The sequence below is a fragment of the Impatiens glandulifera genome, chromosome 1, assembly GCF_907164915.1.
Source record: "Impatiens glandulifera chromosome 1, dImpGla2.1, whole genome shotgun sequence".
Taxonomy (NCBI): domain Eukaryota; kingdom Viridiplantae; phylum Streptophyta; class Magnoliopsida; order Ericales; family Balsaminaceae; genus Impatiens; species Impatiens glandulifera.
In genome coordinates, this window is record NC_061862.1 from 103,910,495 (window position 1) to 103,934,168 (window position 23,674).

General features: G+C 32.0%; 1 long non-coding RNA gene across 1 annotated transcript; it reads left to right on the top strand.

The window, feature by feature from the left end:
- Nucleotides 1-22,912: 22,912 nt before the first annotated feature.
- LOC124919490 lies at nucleotides 22,913-23,471 on the top strand. Its single transcript, XR_007097580.1, has 3 exons — nucleotides 22,913-23,049; nucleotides 23,143-23,251; nucleotides 23,399-23,471. It is a non-coding gene; the product is annotated as an uncharacterized LOC124919490 (long non-coding RNA).
- Nucleotides 23,472-23,674: the final 203 nt, after the last annotated feature.

The following is a 23,674-nucleotide window of genomic DNA, read 5'->3' on the forward strand; positions in this document are numbered from 1 at the left end:
TATTGTTCTTTTGGTTGTAGTGTCGAAATTTTTTTAGAAGGGAGGTTCGGATTCATTTATAAGAACTCATCGTACAAAAATATACTAATTTAATTCTTTTACGTGCTTATTTAGCTCTAAGAACTCATGTTCTGGTAAATAAGTAATAAATTTGAATTCTTATATCTAAATTGTTTTCAAAACAAAAAATACAAAATATAAATTACCATCTTTTAGAAATTTATAAAATCAATTTAAAATTTGATAAAAGAAAAGAAGAAGTAAAAATGCAAGTTTCAATCCATCATGATAGGAAATTAATAGTTTGGTGTGTTATTCCCCGGTTTGACCGGGAGGTACATGATTCTTATCGAAATTGGACACTAAACAACAATAATATCTTATTAGATTATTTATATTGTAAATAATTTTAGGTAAGATATTTTAGTTTAGATTTGTGACTTTTCTTTGAACTTTTCTTTGTTTGGATTATGGTTGATTTATTTTGTTTGTATAATTGTGAACTCTTTGATTTCATAAATTTATGGGTTTTAGTTTTAATATTTTTGCGAATTCTCACTGTTTCGAACGTGTTATGAGTTTATGTAAATATTGTTATCGCTGACCTTAAACAACGGCTATAAAACATGAGATATTCAAAGTTTTATATACCACTTTACTAATGAAAAAAACAATTAGAGCTGATGTATAGAAAGAACATATAGTTACAAATAAGTTCAATGTTGACTAATTAAATTAAATCAGGTAATACACTATTTTTTTAATGTTAAATTTGATTAATAATTCACTATTCAATAGAATGAGATGCTCCTTTTCTTTATTATTAATAAAAAAACTATATATAAATGGCTTAGGTAGAGTATAATGCTGATGCTGTTTGTAATGAGGATTGATTTGATTCTGCACATGAAAGAATTTAGTGTTAGATATCTTCGATCTTCCAAGTGCAAATAACACAATATCTTATAATAATAATAATGATAATAATATATTAAATGGAAAAAGGAGAATATGCCTTAGAACGTGGGTATCACTGTCCCATATATATTAGTATTGAAAATAATTGTATTATTATTTTGATGATTAACTAAACTAAGTGGACAAGTACACTACAAATATCAATTTAATTAAGGTTTTGAGCTGATAAAAATACCCTGCCCTTTGGATGCAGGCAAATAATAGATAGATGATACAAAACTTTTTGTTTGAAAATATTTCGAATCAATATTCCAATGAAATATAGTAAATATATTGATAAATAAATTTATAAAAAAGAATTGTGTTCAAATCCATATACAATTCCGGATATGTGTGATTTATAATAGTTATATGAAGTTATAAATATATGAAGCAAAATATTGGTAAGCAATCCTTGTGAAAATTAGTATAGTTGATTCACAAGGTATAATTCATTATGTCTTTGAATATAAAATCTTAAAAGATATTAGATTGAATTAATGGATTTCTAAGACAACTTGATCTTAAATATTTAGAAGGGTCTACCATGAATTTATTTTGAAAGATACTTAGTGTGGTGGATTAGTCTCTCGGTAACCTTACATTGTTTAATAAAGATGCTTATGTGATGTGTTTGATCATCTATATATGGATTTTCTCTCCAAATTTGTGTCAAGAGGCGTTTTGATCCGTTTAAAGAGTATCTTCTATTATAGGTTTACATCCGCATGTATGAGAAATGTGTGTGTTCTGGAGTATAAGTAGGGTGAAATATTAAACGGATTAATCCGAAATCCAATATGCTCTGAATCCGAAATAAATGTGTGTGTTCTGGAGTATAAGTAGGGTGGGACATTAAACGGATTAATCCGAAATCCAATATGATCTGAATCCGAAATACTAATTCGGATTGGAATGAATTCGGATTGGATTAAATACGGATTGAATTAAGATTGTCCAAATATCTAAATAAGATATATTTTCTATAATTTTTTACTTATTACACCGCAATATATCATATTTTTACTTTTACACAACATTTAGGCAATCCTTTTTTTTGTTTATATATTATTTCTTTTACTTTTCTTCGCTTCTAAACAATCATTTATTTTACAGTAACTATAATTTTTTTTATAAGTAAGTGATTTATAAAATAATTATACACATATATTACATATAATTAACAAAATAAAAATAAAGTAAAATAAATAAACTTATTTAATAATTAGATTAAAAAGAAAGATTAAATCAAATTCTAATCCGTATTAATCAATATTACAATTTGATTAATATAATTTAAATTTAATTATATATTTGATCACCATTAATGTTACTCATCGGGATAGGTTTTACTCTTTTAGCTATGATCATTGTAAAGAAATTGTATGAAGGACAAATATATTTGTTTCCTTTGTGAGCAAATGTGGAATTATATGACTAGTTTTTTTTTTATATGTTAGAATATATATATATGTAAAATATTATAATATGTATTGGATTTTATATAGAGTTACTACACGAAAGTGCTCTGTAATCTTCTCAAAGTTTGATACAATCCTCGTACGAACGTTGAGGTCACTTTGTGGAACATTTATTAGAGTAAAGAAGATTGTATATTGAAGGGATCAATTATCAATGAAAGTTTGGCGTACTAATATCATTGAAATTTTTTATCAGTTATTTTTCTAACCGAATAATCCACTATAGGAGAGGAGAGTAAGTCTCAATTTTTGATGTAGAAATGGCCTAGGATTTTGAGGCCAATTTGGTGTGCCTCAATGTTAGGCACAAAAGGGGAAATAATATATGTGCGATTATTTGTTAGATACAAAAAATACATGAAATCACATAATGCTAAAGATGTCAATCAAATCATATTATTACGGAAATGTCAACTAAATCGTCATAAAATCATATCATGGTGGATATGTCAGAAATATCACATAATTTTTACCCTAATTATGAATTTTAAAATATATATATACATTATAAACGAGAAGAGTGTATGAGACTAAAAGCTAGAACAAACAGAGAGAGTTAGAGTTTGTAATGTCTATTATAACTCTATTGAATCGATTATTCAAAAGCAGGATGTAGAACATTGTTGGTCCGAACCTAGGTATGATTTGTGTGTCATTATTCCGTTCTTTCTTACTTTTACGCTATTGTGCTGTATTCCACTATGGTTTCTATTATTCTGATTTCATTCTTAGGGTGATAGTTTTCACCACAAACTGGTATCAGAGCCAAGTTGGACAAGGTGGTCGTAGTTCGATTTTTTTGGTGAGTTTTTTCTTGATTCGGTCAATTATTTTGAAGATTTGAGATGTGACCGACTTCTAGGATTGATATCGAGAAGTTCGATGGGACAAAATACTTTTGGTTGTAGAAGATGAAGACTATGGCACACTTGGGCAACATGGGAGTTGCTAAAGCACTCAAGTGAGAATCACAATTACTGACCTTGATGGACGCGGGAAAAAAGATGGAGGTGTTGGAAATGACCTATAACACCTTAATTCTTAGTTTTCATGATAAGGTGTTGCGAGAGGTTGCTAGTATCACGACGATAACAAATGTGTAGATTTAGTTGAAGTCTTTGTATATGACTAAGACACTATTATCTCGATTTACATCAAGTAGAGACTCTTCAAGTTTAGAATGGCTGAGGGGAAGGACTTGCAAACGCATCTCGATGATTATGTCAAGATTCTCCTTGATTTGTAAAATATCGGGGAGATATACAAGGATGAAGATAAGGCGCTAATGTTTTTAAATTCTTTACCGAAGTCGTATTAGACGTTCGTAGACATACTCTAGCATGGGAGGGAGGAGCTTACCCTCAATGATGTGATGAGTGCGTTAAAAACGAAGGACCAAAAGAAGAAGAATGAAGAGAGAAATGTAAGTAGAGATGGACTCTTAGTTCGAGGGAGAACCGAGAGGAGAGACAATAAAAGCAAGAAGAAGAGGCGTTCAAAGTCTCTCGGGAAGAAATCTACTAATTGCTACAATTGTGACAAGGAGGGGTACTTTAAGCAAGATTGTCCAGATTTGAGTAACGACGGGAAGAAAAGTGGAGAAGCGGTAGTTGTTTAAGAGGTCGAGAATGTGTACGAAAGTGCAGACATTCTCGTTGTCTACACTAATCAGTTCGAGAAGCATTAAATTATGAATTATGAGTGTTCATTCCATATTACACCTAACGAAAGTTGGTTCAGACCTATGAGAAAACTTTGGTGGGTGAAGTTTTTTTAGGTAACAACAAGTCTTGCAAGGCAATGTATGTCTCCTTAAACGTCCGCTTTATAGTTTGAAACAATCCCCAAGATAATGGTATTTGCGCTTTGATGAATTCATGGTTCGTAACGATTTTGTGAGGAGTAATTACGAAACTTTTTTTGGGAAAACCGACTTAACGTCATTTCATTAAAAATTCCCCAAAACGGGAAAAATCAAATGAGTTTCTGTATTTTCCTAGAAAAGCCTAGGAAAATTAAGTTTGTTACGGTCTAAAAACAAATGAATTACAAATAATCATCGAATTACAAACAAATTTAAATTGCGTTTATCTTGCTAAAAAACAATGTCTTTGGTGACTTCCTGATATGATACCTTCCAATTCTTGCAGAGATTCCAATTCTGTTCGTTTTTCGGGGCTCTTCTCTATGTCTAGATGTTCGCGCTACAGTTAGTTACAATATCATCCCATGTCTGCTCTAGAATTTTTCGATTCCTTGAGAATGCTCTCGCGTTTCTCTCCCGCCAGATGTTGTAAACTGTTGAGCCGAATCCGCATTTGAAATTTTTTGAGTTAAACTTTGTTCCCTACACTTTCTTCATAGCCACTTCCTTAATTTCTTTCCATTCTCCCAGGAATCTGGTCATTTCCATATTTTTTCGAGGCAAATGAACAGTTCCCGAAGAGATGATCAACTATTTTTTCATTCTTTTCACACAGTAGACAACTTGAATCTGAAATTTCCATGTACTTCCTAACGCGATCTCTCGTGTTTAGCCTTTCCCTAAATGCAAGTCATATGATAAATTGGTGTCCCGGGATAACCTTTGACGACTAGACCATAGCCCAATCTACTGTTTGCTTCGTCTCTCGGATCGTGTTCCACACTTTGCTTAAAATTATCTTCCCGTTTTCCTCGACTTTCCATCGGTGTACGTCTTTTCTTTCGTTGAATTGGATGTTACTGATATGTTTGAGAATGCGCTGCCCCACTAGTATTCATCTAAGAAGCGAATTCCATAGCCCATCTTTAATGTCTCTAACCTTGACAGCTAGGTAGTCTCGTCTGATCCTCACATTTTTTAAATCCTCTTTATTGATTAGCGGTTGGTCCTCATACCAAGGATCATGCCAAAACAATGTGTTTCTGCTGTCTCCCCAGCTAATATCATAAAGTCCTGCAATATTGTTTCTTAGCTTAAGGATTTTCTTTAACGACCATCACATACCTTCGCTTATTTTGGATGTCCAAACGCTTGATTCGTGTTTCATAAACCGGGTGTGGATCCACTTGATCCAGAGTTATTCTTGTTTTCTCTCGATGGCCCATATGTGCTTATATGTCAACGCTTTATTCCATTCAACACATTTCTTGAGCCTTATGCCGCCTTCTTCCTTTGGTTTGCAAAGTGCGGTCCACTTAACCTTCTTCCCGTATCTCCTGCTGCTTCTCCAAATAAAGTTTCTCATTAGTGTGTCAAGTTCTTTCATTACTTTCTTCAAGAGCATGAGTTGCTGCAACCAATAACCGATGATTCCCATTACCACACTTTTGATTAGTTCAATTCTTCCAGCGTCTGTAAGTTTTTTTGCTGCCCAACTGGAAATTAAGTTATTCACTTTCTCGATCAATGGTCTGTAGTGCGAGATTTGAATCTGTTTTGCCGTGAGTGGTATGCCTAAGTATCTTACCAGGAAGCTTCCTTCTGCGATGCCCATAATGTTGTAGATATTTGCTTTCGTTTCCTTTTTTACTCATTCGTAGAATTCCAATCTCTTGTTCTCATTGATAGTCAAACATGTAACCTCGAAAAAAAATTAGTGCAACTCTTACAGTTTTTATGGAATCTACGTCAGCATGCGTGAGAATGAACAAATCGTCAGCAAAGCATAAATGAGTGATCTCCTCCTCCTCACAAAATGGGTGGAAGATGTATGGTCGATTTTTTCGGAATGTCGTAAAGACGCTCTCAAAGATCACCATGATGACGACAAAAAGGTAAGATGATAGGGGATCTCCCTTCCTCATGCCATTTTCACCCTTGAAGTAGCCTTAGTGAATCCCATTGACGTTAACTATAAAAGAGAGGTAAAAATGCATTGCATGATCTATTCTATAAAAATCATGGGGAAATCCGAATGGCTTCCCATTTAACAGAATCAAAGGCTTTTTTTATATCAATTTTGAAAGCCACTCTCGGGATATTTTTCTCTTCCCATAACCTTTGAGGAGATTTTGTATGAGCAGAATGTTATGTGAGATAGTTCGTCTGGGAATGAATGTAGATTGATTTAAACTAACAATTTTACCAATGACATTTTAAATCGTTTTGAAAGAATGTAATTACGAAAGTTGTGTCTATGTCAAGTGGGTTGATGGTTGCGGGGTATTCATATTGTTACACGTGGATGATATGTTGATCGCAACAGGAAACAGGGAAGAGGTTCGCAAGGTCAAGAGTTTGCTATGAGTGAGTTCGAGATGAAGGATATGAGATCGGCAAAGAAACTTTTGGGGATGGTGATTGAGCAGGATCGGGAGAAAGGCTCTTCGCGTGTCTCAAAGCAACTACCTCCGAAAAGAGGTCGCCAAGTTAGGATTTCTAACACTAAGGCGGTCCAAACGTCATTAGCTATTCATTACAAGCTATGAAGATTATGGAATTGGGCTTAGGGTTTTGAGACCCAATTTGTTGTGCCTCAATGTTAGATACAAAAAGGGGAAGGAAGATATGAACGATTATTTATTGAATTAAAAAAGGCATGAATCACATAATGGTGAAGATGTCAATCAAATCGTATTATTATAGAAATGTCAACTAAATTACCACAAATCATATCATGGTGGAGATATAAAAAATATCACATGATCTTTACCCTAATTATAAATTCTAAAAGCTTATATATACATTGTAAACGAGAAGAGAGTGTGAGACTAAAACCTAGAATAAACAGAAAGAGATGGAGTTTGTAATGCCTATTATAACTCTATTGAATCGATTCTCCGAAAATAGGACGCATTACATTGTTGGTCCGAGCCTGGATAAGATTTTTGTGTCGTTATTTCGTTATTTATTATTTTTACGCTATTGTTCAGCGTTACACTACGTTTGTTATTGTTCTACTTTCATTCTTAGGGTGGTAGTTTTCACCCCACGATATGTCGACCCAAGCCATGCCTCCCAAAACTTATCCGTTGTATTCCATAGGTTCTAGATATCCACTATCATCGTGCATTGTGCTTAATGAAAATTTCATGTCCTTAAAGCACATTCAAAACCTACTAGTATATTTCCTTGTGCATCCACCTATTATTTGTCATAATACTACCATGAGCTGGTATTCTCCTCCTAGGGAATGATTTATACTATGCTCCCGCATCATAGCTTTCCATATTACTTCGTTTAAGATTATCTTGAACCTCAGTATTAATACCTCTACCATCCAAAATACACCACAATTTGGTATGAAAAAGAGGTCAACCTAGTTAACTAGGTGAAACATGAACAATGGCGGATTTATGCATAAGGTTACTTGAGTTGTACTCCGGTTGACCCAAAATATTTTATAACTTAATAATTGACCTAGATAACTTTTGATTTCAAATCTTAACTCCGCTTTTAACCATGTATCATGTCACATCCACACTATAGTTACAGCTGCCACAAAGATATTATTATCATTTTTGAAAGTAACTTTATAATACTTAAAAAAAATGCCCATTAATACAGTTTAAAAATATTTATATACATTTAGTCAAGGGACAATGCTTGTGACAACATTGGACACAAAATATGTTGTTGCTGACAAAGCAACATTGTAAATGAATGAATTATTGGATGACTATTTATCATGTGGCCAGATTGCATATTTAGCTTAGAGAATTTTGACACAATAGTTGAAATAATTTATTATATTTTAATTAATTCAATATACCCAATAAATTTATTGCAATTCCTTGTCATCTTAATAAAATTATTCCTTTCAAAAATAATTCCCTGTCTTTTTAAACCCAATAAAGAAGTTCTCTAACAATGTTGTTCGGTAAGACTTTATTGATGTCATTTTTGTTGATGAATAATTGTTTAATCTAGTAGTCAACTCTAAACTAAAATAATAAGTTAGAGATTTTCAATTCTAACAAACAATAATTCATTTATATTAGTTTAAAAAGTATCTATTACTCTTCTTTCCCTTTTAAAAACAAGGGAGAATAGTTCATTGTAAATTTGTAATACTCTAGGGTATGCATATAAAATGAATGACTATTTAACACATCAATTTGGACCATTTATTCTTTATTGTTAATAACTTATTTATTTGGATAAAACTCATAAATCACGACTCTTTATTCAATTTAGAAAGTTCATAATAATAATAATAATCGAATTTAAGATTTTTAATATTTTAGACAAAATATTTTATATTTAAGTTATCTTGTGAGTTATTATTTTTATGTCAAACTAAATTATATTCCATTAATAGAACTTTTTTTTATTAATTAAAAAAAAATGTATTAAAATGTAAGGTAATAACTGTATGATTGATTTTTGTATGTTCTATTCTTTATTGGACTCAAATATTGAAAGAAAGACAATAATATCATTTTTAAATTTTAATTTGTCTCATTGTAATGTTTTATTTCATTTCATTTAAACTAAACATTTTTTAAATAATAATTATATTTATATACTATCAAAATTTTTATTTCTATATATTAAAATATTTAAGTCTATGGAGGAAGATAGGACCACCTAAATGTTTTTTTAAAAATATGTGTGTACAAATTTCAATCTATTCATTGACTACTAACTTAAAATACTAAATTATTTTGTTAATTTTAGTATTAATATATTATATATATTTTTTATATATTTTTAAGGTCATGTTTATACATATTTAAACAACTTCTCATCATTTTTCTTTATACATTGACTATTTAAAATATAATAATATTTTTTTTTAAAAATAATAGAAATACATTACAAAAGAAAACAATAAATCAACAAGGCTATCCAAGTTTTGGAGAGTCATTGGGTTACATATATTAGTATTTTTTGTCATAATAATAAATGTAACCAGTTATAACTGTTTTACTAAATATATTTTTGTATAGAATTTTATTAAACGTTTCACCATTTTCATCTAGCATTCAAAGAAGTTAATTCTAGAATTTTTTTTTTCAATTCTAAAAAGTCATTCTGTTTTTCCAAAATGATAGAAAGTCTTAACTCTAAACTCAAATTTCTATTATTACAATAAAATTATGGCCCATTAAAACATTATTTAGTAAGCCCAATGAACCTATTTCTTTAATTTCCCATTTATAAATCATTATTTTAACATAATATTTTTTTTTTAATTTATCAAATTAACTCAATTCATGACGTTTTTAATTGAGTTTAATTTACCCTAAGAATTTTTATTTTATTGTATTAGTTTAATTATGATCCATTAGTACATTATTTAGTTAAGCCCAATAAACCTCTTTCTTTTCATAAAGCCCATTTGTTAAAACCCTTCTTTTAACACAGATCATTCTATTTAATTCCTTCCCTGTCCGAAATTGTTAAGAGATGCGAGAGAGAAGATGCAGTTTCTTTTTAAAATTTTTTTTTTTTTGAAAACTCTCACGAGGGAGACGATAACCGATAACCGTCGAATCAAGAACTATCGAGAAATCACAATAAATATAATAGACTATAAATATATTCATGTATCTTTTGAGCTTGAATGTTCAATAATTTGTTCGTTTGTAGTCTATTTTTTCATGGGTAACATGGGTGCTGGAATACCTCTTTAATTTTACGGAAACAAAATATTATGGAGTCACTTTAGAGTAACCGGGGAGACTTCAACTACAAATGAGATCGCGACGACGGAGAAGTCGAGTGACTAAGTTGGGGAGATTTTGATGTTACATCTAGATATTACAGTAAATATGAACTTATTATAAGAATGAGACTAATAAACAATAGACACATTAATGAGTAACTTTTGAGTTTGGGATGTAGTTGCCTAGTGATTTCACTCGGTAGTATTTGTAGTCTATTATTTTAAAACGGGTTCAGGGCGGCATTACAGGTGATATTTGAGCCGACCCAATGTTAGGAAAAAGTGTCACGTAGAACAGCTCTTGAATCCTGCGGGAGCAAAATGGCAAGTGAGTCATTTCTAAAGTCTTAACCGAGGAGACTTTGACTATGAATGAAATCGTGATGAAGACGTCGAGTGACTGAGTTGAGAAGATTATAATGCCACAAATCGAAAAATCACAATAAATATGAACTTCTTATAAAAATTATATTAATAAATTATAGATATCTTCATTATCATTTTTTAAACTTGAATTATAGTGATCATTGATTTGCTCGGATTGATTTGTAGTCTACTTTCTCAAACGAGTTTAGAGCGTTACAACCACTATTGACAATGAAAGCCAATAAAATAAAATGATTTGACAAAGAAAGGTACTTCATAGTAACTTCTTCACAATCACCTATTGTGAAGAGTTATAATCTTGTGTAGCTTTATTGTGAAGCTATTATGATTTTAACTTATTTTATTTTTTTAGCTTATAAAATATGATTTTAATGGATTGATTTTAATGATTTGACAAAGAAAGGTACTTCATAATAACTTCTTCACAATCACCTTGAAATTATTTTCTTTACTAACTTATCTATTCCTGTTATTTGATCATTTTTGTATTGTTCAAACCAATTATTAAATTTGGTAAAATTATAACTCTTTTGTGTAGCTTTATTAATCAAATCATTAAAATCATATTTTATAAGCTAAAAAATAAAATAAAATAAGTTTGTTTATTTGGTAATTACATCATCATATCCATTTCTTTTTTAAGTACTTTATTAATTGGATTAACTTTATCTAAGATTTGGTATTAGATATATAAACTAATTAAGAACTCTAAATCATTACTACACAAGTGTTTATCATTCCACTTCACAACATTTCTTTAGAATTATTGTTTACAATTTCAACAAAAAAAAAATATCTTTTAATTGAGATGCTTATTTTTTTATTATTATTATAATGCTCTTAGTATAACTTTCCCAAAACTCATAGACAATGTTACACCCAAAAACAATAATATAAAACTTTTGTACAAGTCAAAAAAATTATTTTGTATTGTCATAATATTTTGTCATTAAGTTTAAGTTATGTTATTGATATAGAATATAAAATGCTCTAGCATTATATATGAAATAATATTTTTGTAAGATTTGATTTTTCCTCTTTTTAATTGATCAATTTTGACTTTAAGTCAAACAAAACATTCTGACATTAGATAAAAAAAAAAAAATTCAAGCTCCTGACATTTCTTCAATCTTTATAAACTTCAAAAACAATTTCTGTACCTTGATTTTACTTGTATTATAGCATCCCACATCTTCCGAGCATAATCAAGAATAATGGAATAATACTCTGCTTTTCAAAATCATTTGAATATTTTTGTTGGAAGGTCTAATCCTAATATTAGACAAGCTTCATTAGAGATCTTGATCATGAACAGGAAGATTCAATATTAAGTGAAGATTAAAAACGACTTTACAAACTGTTCTTAATTACAGATATGGGTATAATTTTACAACTATAATTAATCCTGATTTGTCAATATAGAGTATTAGGATAAGAGAAACTAAATACCTAATATTTAGATTAAAGAATTTAAGAACTGATATTAGAGTCTTCCCTTCTATATATTGAGATTAAGGTTTTTAAGTATTTGATTTATCCCAATAAGGGTAGCTAAGTGACAAAAAAAAAATGAGTATTTGATTATCTGAAAACTTTATGGCTATGTGCAGGGGCGGAGCCAGGATGAAAAATTACCCGGGGCTGACTCCAACTTGCATCTCAGATTTAATTAACTTTCTATGTTCCGCTTTTTTTTCAATAAAATTTTCACGATTATTAGAAGATGGAAACTCGTCATGCCCTCTCAATGCACACGCTTGCAAAGTGAGCCACCGAGTGATTTCAATAGTTGCTGTAAGCCGTAATCTGTTATTTTGTTTTTCATCTGAGGACTGTGCATTTAGTATTTTGTCAATATGACAAGGATATTCATTAGATTATCAAGATATTCAACTGCCCTATTATGTGGTGAAATATTATATCCTATATGCATAACAAAAGAGCATCTATCCTCATCATTAACTCGCTTTCAATATTTGAATTCATCTATTGTAAATATAGGTTTTGGGTTGCTTATATTAAAACAAGAAACATGGGAAACAAAAAGCAGCATCTTTCAAATAAGAGTATTCTAACCAAGTAAATTTCTTAAACCAATGACTTTGGAACCGTCGATTTTGATTTCCAAATTTGGTGCGGGTACTCATCCTTAATAGGTTGATATGACCCTATCTTGATATAAGCTCGTCTAATTTCATCCCTTTGATTAAAAGGATATTTCCATATCGGAATACGTAATGTTGAATCAAGTTTAAGAGAACTTATCTCAACATCAATTCTAGGAGATTTGTTAAGTTCTTGAGTAGGGATATCAAATTCTTTATTTTAACTTGTTTATTAATATTAATTTATATTTTCTTATAAATTTTTGAAATAGTTTAAAATTAAGAAATATAAAACACTATTATTATTATAATTAAAATGTATGTATTATTATAAAATATAATAAATTAGAGGTGAGGAGGTCAGGGTTTGATCATTTGACCTCATATTCACATTTCAATAACATAACCAACTGGGCTAAGAATCACATGTCAAACACATATATAAAAAAATTTCTTTTAGGATTTTAATTTAGGTGGGGCTGAAGCCTACCCTAGCCCATGGGTGGCTCCGCCCTGCCTATGTGAGATTAATTTAATCTAATAAGTGCCTAGAATAGCTTTGAAAGTAAAGAAATAAAAAAAATTGTTTATGCAAAAGTCTACTGTATATTTAAATTGTGTGCATCGATATTAGACAAATAATTAAAATAATATAGTTTGGATCACTAGAAAACAACTAAAATCAGCAATCTAATATTTGAAGAACAAAACATTATCTATCATAGTGAAATTGTAAGCACTTTGTATTTACTTAATTTATAAATATTAAAATAATTATTTTAAATAAATAAATTTAAAATATCAAAATAAAAGCCAAATAAAGATGAGATGATTAATTGGATTAATTAATCTCAATTAATTAAAATAAAGACAAAAAAAATAAAAAATAATAATTTTAGATAAATGTTTATTCATTTTATCCCAAATTAATTTTAAGGACTCAAATAAATTAAATAAATAATTTTAGATAAATATTGTATCAATTTAATTAAATCTAAAATTAATTATTTATAAAGTACTAAAATATAAAAAAATATTTACGTCTATTTAAATATTTTGTAGGCTGAAAATAAAGTTAAAAAAGTAGACAGAGCGCCCAATGTTGACAAAACGCGAACGAAATGACTAAGCGTCCACGGATTATCCTGAAACGATGCCATTTTCAACACTGGATCGTCTTCTTCATTGCGACAAAATGAAAAACGATCGACCATAATCATTGATTTTTCAAAGATTGAACTCCGTCAATACTCAATCAAATTGGTTGATTCAAAAGGTGAAATGATCATCATGAACATATGAAGTTGATGAAGAATAAACAAAAGTCATTAATGGTATTTTGTCTGAAATTCGATCCACTTGCATCCACAACCGGCTTAAGGAGGCTATAAATATCCTTCTCCGGTTAAGACAAAATAAAGGAGATCAACCTCAAGCCTCCTTATAAAATCTTCCATTAAAATCTCTCGAACTTTTTGTGGAAATTTTAAAATTTTCGTATAAGGCTCTAAAGTTCGTTTCTAGATCGTCTCAAAGCTTCATAAAGAGTTCATGAGTGTTCAACAACTCACTATAAGCTTCAATTCATCTTGTAATTCAAATTGAAATTTTTACATTTCAGTTCAACTAGTTTTAAATACTTCTTGATTACTTAATTTGTTGACTTGAAAAGGATCCTAAAATCATTTCAAAGCTTTCTGTTGAAGTCAATTCGAACAAATCAATCTAAATAAAAAAACTCCAAAATTTGATTATAAAAATCTCAAAATCGGGTTTTTATTCTTGAGCTTTAACTCAAGAATTACGATTTGAAAATCTTCTAAATGATGTTATGAGTAATCTTGGATCAATTCCAATAAATTTTAAGTATGGTTGTTTAAAAACTAAAAATTTCAAAATTTTGAAAAAATTCAATTTTGACGGTGTTCATGTTTGGTTCTATTTGATCTTAAAATGTATATGGAAGTTATTGGTAAACTTCTTATACCTAATTGAATCTTAAAAAACAAAATCCCGATTTGTTTCCAAAAAATGTTCGAAACAAATGGAACGTCTTCTCAATTGATTGATACATTAAGATGATGTTAAAAATGATCATTGGAGTATATGAAGTTTCCCATGCCTTCAGATCAAATGATGGAAGCACCTATCAAAATCCCAAAATTTTCCATCTTTATTATTGACGTCTGACCGAGGATTTTGCCTTGGTCTGGTTTTCGACCGAGAAAACTAGCTACTCCATACGACCGATAATTTCAATTTGGCCTAGTTTTTGACTGAGAAAATCACCTAGACACGATCCTTGAGGAGAAACAGTGCGCAAGCGAGGATTCAATTGCCGCGTTGTTCGGGTGCCCAAACCCGTTGACACCGGTACAAATCCGACCCAAACTCGAGCGTCCAACCCAATTCGCGACCTGGACACCTGTCTAAGGACTTGTTTTTTTGGATTTTTAATTTTTAATTTTTAATTGTTTTTTAACAAATAGAATCCCTAAACTATTTTTTAAAAATTAAATATATATATATATCGATTTAAAATATTTTTAGAATATTTTCACAAAAAATATTTAATTAATGGCTCGTTTGAATTTATTTTTACATTCTAATGTCTTAAACTAATATTTTTCAAGTGTTTTCCTCATTAATTCTCAACATCATTCATTGGTACTAGCATTTAAGTCATATTTTATAATTTTAAATTCAAGAAAACCCTATGCATGTCTAGAACTTGAAAATTAATTGGTTAAACAAAACGTAATAAAATCAAATTTTCAACGAAATATTCTAGATTTTACGAAGTAGAGACTATTCTTTTTTGGAAATAGAGGAAATAACACGAAATTACTTCCCCGAGTGTCACTAAATATCGAACTCCAAAAGGAACTCTAATAAAAGTACGTTTATATACGTATACAAATGTTTTATTTATTTTAAATTAAAAATTAATTGGTGACTCTTCAATCAATTAAATAATCTTTTAAATTAATTATTTTTAGTTAATTTACAATAAGGATTGTCTTTAATCAAATTATAATTTTTATTATTTTAAATCCAAAAGGTTATTTAAATTTGATCAAAAGAATTAATTATTGTTATAATTAATTTTAAATATAAAATACATTTTCATAAATCTTTCAAATAATTTTTTATTAAATGATCTTCAACACACAAATCGAGATTAAAATTTATCAAACCACGAGCTTTTCCAGGATAAGGGATTTGTAGGTGCTACAACTCTCTTGACAACTCTGTTGGGGACATAAAATTGATTAACTCGATAAATAAAATATTGACTATTAAAAAAACGTTTTTGTTACATTTTCAATAAATAGATACATCTAAAGGGTATATAAAACGGAAGATGCATATGTTTTTATCCAAACAAATTGTCACAGCCCAATCTTCCTGGCCCAGGAAGAGGAGGCTTAAGGAGAATGTCACGACCCAATCCTCCTGGCCCAAGAAGAGGAGGAGGCTTGAGCCCTCTTAAGCCCAACCCAAGGAAGATTCTAGACTGGAAGGAAGCTGGAAGGAAGGTCCTTGATTAGCGCACCTAATTGAGAGTTAAAAGGAATTCCTTGATTAGTGCATCACTAATTGACATATAAAAGGAATGTCCTTAATAAGGAATGTCCTTGATTCATAATTATAAGGAATCCCTAAATTAGTGCACAATCAATGTAACAGCTAGAATTAGTCCTATAAATACCTGTGAAGTATTACATTGTAAATCACCAAGTATTCGAGTAATATACTATTCTTTGTAAGAGTTACTTTCTCTCTCTAGAATTCTTGTGTCAATTTTATTAAACGCCGAGTGTTGCGTCGAGTAAGGCTGACTAGTTACTCGTTCTTGCGAAGATCGTAACTAGTGCCGCACGGATCGTCAGTGAAAAGACTGAGCCCGTGACAATTGGTATCAGAGCTGAAATGACGAGGAGAACGGAAGAAACTTCAAAGGTCGTGGACGAAGTAGAGAATCTTCCCCACGGGACCGGAGAAGATGGTAGGAACTCTCGCAAAGTTCAGGCGGGAGGAACTAAAGCTACCAAAGAAAGAGAAAGATCAAGAGATGCTATCGTTGACATTATCGCCAGGTTGGAGAAGGTAGAACTCACCGTGGCGCACGGACAAGATAATGACGGGGACCTAGAGGAACGCATTGCCGAACTTGAGAAGGAGAGAGACGAGCTCCGAGGAGGAATGCAAGGTGCCCTGAATGAAGGCTTGTCCAAGTGTCAAGAGCAAGCTCAGATCGTGGAGAAGACCCTCCTTGGTGAAATCAGGACCTTGACTGAGAAACTCGAGGTAATGATTTCTAAGTTACAAACTACCGAAGAGGATGTAGCGTTACTCAAGAAGGCAGTTGCGCAAGAGTGCGGACGCGCGCCTGTAGGAGTCCCCAATCCGATAAGGATAGACATTCCAAGGCCTAAAGCGTATTTAGGCGAGAGGAATGCGAAAGAGATCGACAACTTCCTATGGAGTCTGGATCAGTATTTCAAAGCACTCGGCCTAGTAGAAGAGGCGAGAAAGATAGATACTGCCACGACATACCTGGAAGACACCGCGATGCTATGGTGGAGGCGAAGGAGTAACGACATTGAAAAAGGTACGTGTTCTATCAACACCTGGGGTGAATTCAAGGAGGAACTTAAGAGACAGTTCTATCCTGAAAACGCCATTCGAGAAGCAAGGGCCAAGTTGCGGCGGCTCTCACACAGAGGGAGTATTAAGGAGTATGTCAAGGAGTTCATCGCTACTCTCCTTGAAATCCCTAACTACTCAGACGACGAAGCTTTGTTCGCCTTCACTGATGGTCTACAAATGTGGGCGAAGCTGGAGTTGGAACGACGTGGGGTCCAAGATCTAAGCACCGCTATTGCCGTGGCTGAATCCCTTTTCGAAATGAGAAGGCAAGAGAAACCAAAGTCGACCTATGAGAGGAATGACAAGGGGGAAAATGGTGGAAACCATATTTACAACAATGAAGACCCAATTAAGTGTACCAAACCCAATGGTAGAGAAGATCGGGAGGAGAAACATGTAGAGAGACCCCGGATAAAGTGTTTCTTTTGTGAAGGGCCGCACAAAGCAAGAGAGTGCCCTATGAAGAATAAACTATCAGCATTGATGGAGGAGCAAGAACGCGTTCACGATGAACCTCGATTGGGGTCGTTAAACCTACTTAGTGCCGTTACAACAAAGTTTGATAAGTCAAAGTCCGCGAAGAAAGGACGACTATTTGTGGAAACTAGAGTAAGAAACCACATGGTTAAAGCTTTGTTGGATACGGGAGCCAACAACAATTTTCTAGAGGTAAAGGAGGCGAGAAGACTGGGGATTAAGTACACTAAAGAGAAAGGGTGGCTTAAAGCAGTCAACTCGGCACCAAGTGCGACTTATGGAGTTGCTCGTAATGTAAAGATCAACTTGGGGGAGTGGACCGGCCTTCTGGATTTCTCCATTATCGACATGGATGACTACACAATGGTTCTCGGCATAGAGTTCCTAGACAAGGTAAATGCCATCCTACTCCCTTCTGCCAATATGATGTACATTCTGGAGCAAGGTAATACTCGCACAATACCTTTAACAAGAGAGGGCAAGAGAGAAACTAGACACCTATCTGCCATGCAACTCTCAAAAGGTGCGGAGGACACCTACCCATCATCTTTTGTCACTGTGAAAGAAGATGAGAAAACTGCGTCTAAAGAGAATATACATTCAGAAGTTACAATTGTCCTAGAGAAAGGTCATGATGTAATACCCACTGGATTATCAGAGAAATCCCACCATAAGAGAGAGGTGGATCACAGAGAAGAGTTAGTCAAATGTACTAAACCATCGGCGGCGGTTCTTTATCGCATGAAACCTCCCAAATTGGAGAAATCGAAGAGGCAACTAGAGGAGTTTCCATTCAAGAAAAAGAAGTGCGAAATAGCCAAGACCGCCAAAAGAATGAAGAAATGGGAGGAAAAGAAGAGAAGACACTTGGAGTTCGGAGGAAACCGAGTGATAGTAAAACTTCTCCTCCATCAAGAGAGACAATTTTCCAAAATTCATAAGGGACTTGTGAGGCAATACGAAGGTCCTTTCTTAGAGAAGAAACGGGTTAGAAAGCCAGCACGTCGCTCAAAACTTTTATCTCATGTGGAGACATCATCCATGCCTACAAGGAGGAAGCGACGAGGACGTCGCCAGATTGAGTGGGGGAGAATGTCACAGCCCAATCTTCCTGGCCCAGGAAGAGGAGGCTTAAGGAGAATGTCACGACCCAATCCTCCTGTCCCAAGAAGAGGAGGAGGCTTGAGCCCTCTTAAGCCCAACCCAAGGAAGATTCTAGACTGGAAGGAAGCTGGAAGGAAGGTCCTTGATTAGCGCACCTAATTGAGAGTTAAAAGGAATTCCTTGATTAGTGCATCACTAATTGACATATAAAAGGAATGTCCTTAATAAGGAATGTCCTTGATTGATAATTATAAGGAATCCCTAAATTAGTGCACAATCAATGTAACATCTAGAATTAGTCCTATAAATACCTGTGAAGTATTACATTGTAAATCACCAAGTATTCGAGTAATATACTATTCTTTGTAAGAGTTACTTTCTCTCTCTAGAATTCTTGTGTCAATTTTATTAAACGCCGAGTGTTGCGTCGAGTAAGGCTGACTAGTTACTCGTTCTTGCGAAGATCGTAACTAGTGCCGCACGGATCGTCAGTGAAAAGACTGAGCCCGTGACAAAATGCATGAATCTATTAAAAAGTATGCAATCCTAATTATTTTCATAAGTACACAATAAGATGTCGAAACTTTTACAAATTAAATGAATGATTGTCGATGAGGAACGACAACTTGTTATAAATCGAGCGATGTTGCGAGAGTTTGACCTAGAATACATGGAATCAATCATTCTCTTTGGCAACGAGTCGTCCGATAGGCTATAGGAAATGTGGAGATTAGGGGAAATTCTCGATTGCGTTAATACTTCCCAGTTTATGGCAGTGTTAACCCCCTCCACTATCGGTGAGTAATACTCTCTTATAATTCAGCAAAACGGCAAAATATTGGCTATTTGCCCAAACTTATTTTTTGACGTGTTTAAACAACAAAAATTTGTCACTAAGCTATTATGTGATTACTATATATGTGTATGCATCTATAGACAAGTTAACATTTATGAGTATGTCTCCTTTTCAAAACTAAAATATTTTGTTGGGATCGGCGTCAACAACAATTGGTGGGGTTTGAATATTGTTGAATGACTACCGATATCCAATTTGGTTTTAACCACTAGTAAAAAACGCTTCAATAACGACGACAAATGCCGACGGGAATAAAAACCGTCGGTATATATCACACTATTGCCGACCAAAGCAATAGTGGTAGGTATTTGGGGTTTAATAACGACCACTTAAAAAACCCTCAGTATTTGCGGCTTAATAACGACCACTTAAAAGGCTCTCGGTATTGTAACCACTATACCGATAATATTAAGCACTCGTTATACTTCCTCAGTTTTAAATAAAAGGTAATATAATTACATATAACATATATTTTCAAATTAATATACTCTATATCAATTTGCTGAATTATCAAAAAATTTAAAATTATTTATTAAATTTTTAATACATATTTTTTAACTCAATATCTTATTTCACAATTTAAGTATCTTATTTACATTATTTTTATTCATAAAAAATATATATAAACTAGATTTATTTTTTAAAAATATATCTAAATGAGATTTATTCGTAAATAAATTAACAAGTATAATTGAGCTTGTTTGATCTGGTTTGGTTTTATTTTTAATGGAAATTAACTGTGTTAATACTTAATGTTAATTTTAGAAAAAAATTGATTTAAGAAAACACTTTTTTATTATATTCCACCCAAATCATATAATATTATATATATATATATATATATTATTTTTAACAGTTTCCTGTCAATTTGGGGGCAACATTAATTATTCTCTTTTAATATATATTAATATAATTTTTTTTTATATTTGACTGTGTAAAATATATAAGTACAAAATAAACGTGAACTTACATAAATTTTGAGAGTGAGATTGACGGAGGAAATTAGGGTAAAGTGATCTTAGTCTCCATTCCGATTCCCTCCTTCTCGAGCTATGGTCTACAAAAATTATTGATTTATGCAGAAACAGCTGTTAACTACGCAGCTGCAAGATTCTGTATTCACTCCAAGCTTGTATATCTTTGTTCAATCTATTGTCTGAAAGAAGAGACTGTAATTGTCATTGAAGATAGGCATGGCAATGTTGCCCCGTCGGGTCGGGTACCCGAAGGAACCGAACCATTCGGTTTGGGTAATTAATTTGATTTTTGGTTCCGGGTAATTTCGGGTCGGAACCAATCGGTTCCGGGTCGGTTCTGGGTACCCAAACAAATTCAGTAATTAAAAATCAAAGACTTTGTACGTTCGGTTTGTGAGAAAAAAGGAAGACGGTTTGTGAGAAAGAAGGAAGAAGAGATACAATAGAGAGAATTAGGCTTGAACCTGTGATCCGATTTTTTTAATATTTATATATTATATAATATATGATTGTTTGTTTTACAATATTTTATAATTTTTTTTATTAAATATTTTTTCAAAGCTTCATATATGTAGTAATTTTTTTTTTCATTAAATACATTAATAATATAAAATATTTTAAAATATTAAAATTTTGTTCAATTTGATCCAAATTAAGTTTAAAACATAGATAAAAATTAAAAATACATTAATAAATTAGAATGAGTTAAATAACTAAAAAAAAATCAATATCGGGTCCGGTTCGGGTCCGGGTACCCATCGGTTCCGAACCGATATTTCGGGTAATTTAAGAACCCAATTTTTTCGGGGCAACTTCGGGTCCGGTTCGGTTCGGGTCCGGGTCGGGTCCCCCGAAACCCGAAAATTTGCCATGCCTAATTGAAGACGGTAATTGATCGATTTGAAAGGGACACCGGTTCTTCATGATACGGCATGCCTGCAGAATGGGAACCTCATTCTCATTGTTGGATCGGTTGGCCTGTGAGTTCAATCCACACACACTCTAACAATCTATATGTATTTCTATTTTATTCGCCTAACTCAGTTTTGCACTTTGTAGTTTGGTTAAATGGGAGAAGCTAAAGTCCAAACATGATTGATGTATAAACGGTCAGGACAATACAAAAATATCATTTGAATTTATGAAGTTATTTTTATTTTACAGGACGTCTGAATAACTGGAGAGACAATGCAATCAATGGTCAATGTGCATTTGTGGAAGTTTTATCAGCCATATCAAAGTTTGAGCTAGTGACTGTCTGTGCTAGTATTGCACAGGTTAGTTGAAGGAGGAAATGGATTTGCATTTGCATATCCAATTCTTGATTTATTTTCGTATCCTTATTCATGGAAAAATGTAAGGTTGATTGAAATGAGCTTGAATGATTCTTGACTTCGTGATACAGGGCCAACAATATGTTTTATCTCTTCTCTTCTCTTTGAGGCATTTGATATGTTTGTTATAGAATACTTTTTTTTTTCAAACATCCATTGAACTACTGAAATAAAGTTATCTTAATCTTAGCTTTTTGCTAAAGAAACCAAATCCACAAGCGATTCAGAGACTAAGGTTGCTGTGATTGATTGGGAATTCAACATTTATGGGGTAAGATGGATCAATTTTATTTTAATATTCACTTTTTTACTGTCTGTCTTTTAAAACCAGAATCTCTGTATTAGAGTTAAAGGCCTAATATTTTTCTAAGAAGGTGAATTTTATAAAATAAAATAATTGTGAATGCAAAGTGCTTTAATATTTGAAGGGGGACTTCACAATTCTGGAACATTAATACCTAGCTATTCGGCATATTGTTGTAGTAAATAAGGTAAAGATGGATCCTCAATAGAATGATCTTCCGAATGAGGTTAAAACTTGTGTTAAAAATTAGAATTAGTTAAAAATGTGTATAAAATATAAGTAGTACATTAGTGAATATGATAAGAAAGATGTGATCTGGAATTTTATTTATCAATTTGTTTCTTATTTAGTAAATATAATCGACAAGGTTAAATAGGTGCTTCATCATTTGGTAATAAGTTTTGTCCTGTTAATTGGGTTAGAGAGGCATTATAGCTATCTGTTTTTATCACAAATTCATTTTTTCAAGTTATTTGTGTCATTAATGCTCTTCTTATTACTTGTTTAAGATATGTATATAGTTTAATATATATTTTCATTGTTTAGTTATGATATTTTCATTTTTCAATTTTTTTTGGATGATTAAGAGTTGCTGAAGGTTGCTATATAGATTGGAGTTTTGACAATCTTTTGGTAAGTAAGGTCAGTGAAGTTTTGATCTTGTGAAAGTATACAATTCATTTACATGTTCTTTCATTCTTCAATTATTTTGCTGATTTTTCATCCCTTTTCTTTGTTTTAGATTTTGGATGTTGAACAAGTTCCTAAATTAATACTCTATCATTCTTGAAGATGGAAGCATTCATGTAGATGGACAAGGTATGATTTCCTATGCTACAAAGTGTTTTTTTGGTCTTGTTTTACTAATACTAGGCCTAAGTCAAGTACAGTTACCAAAAAATTGCTTGACAGGCTAAATAGATTTGCTGGAAATTTAAAGCAAGCTCCAGAAAGTGATGTCTGCATTGAGCGATCAGTTAGAGATAATTTATCTCTTATGTCAATCCTTAACAAGCATCCAGTAAGTATTTATATTTTACAGTGAGAGCTTTCTTCAATTTCTGTCTTGACCTTCAAATTTATCGATGTAATGTTGTGCTAGCCTTCTCCAAGAAAAAAATATTGGTGTAAAAACTTAATACTAACATGTCTAAATTGATGTTTTCAGATTGAATCTGCCCTTCCTATATTGTCGAGGCCCATTATGTGACTAGATGCAAATAAAGATGCTGTGATTGGGGCCTTAAAGCAAAACTTAGTAAGTTCAATTTACTCCATATTTTTAGTGCACAAAATGCAGTATTAATATTTTTCTAATTTGGACATTCATTTGATAGTAATAATGGATGGAGTAAATGAGAAATACCATGAAGATCTATTGATACAATCACTAGTTTCCTAATATAATTTATCAACCTTCTAGTTTTGCTGAATCGTCCTTCAG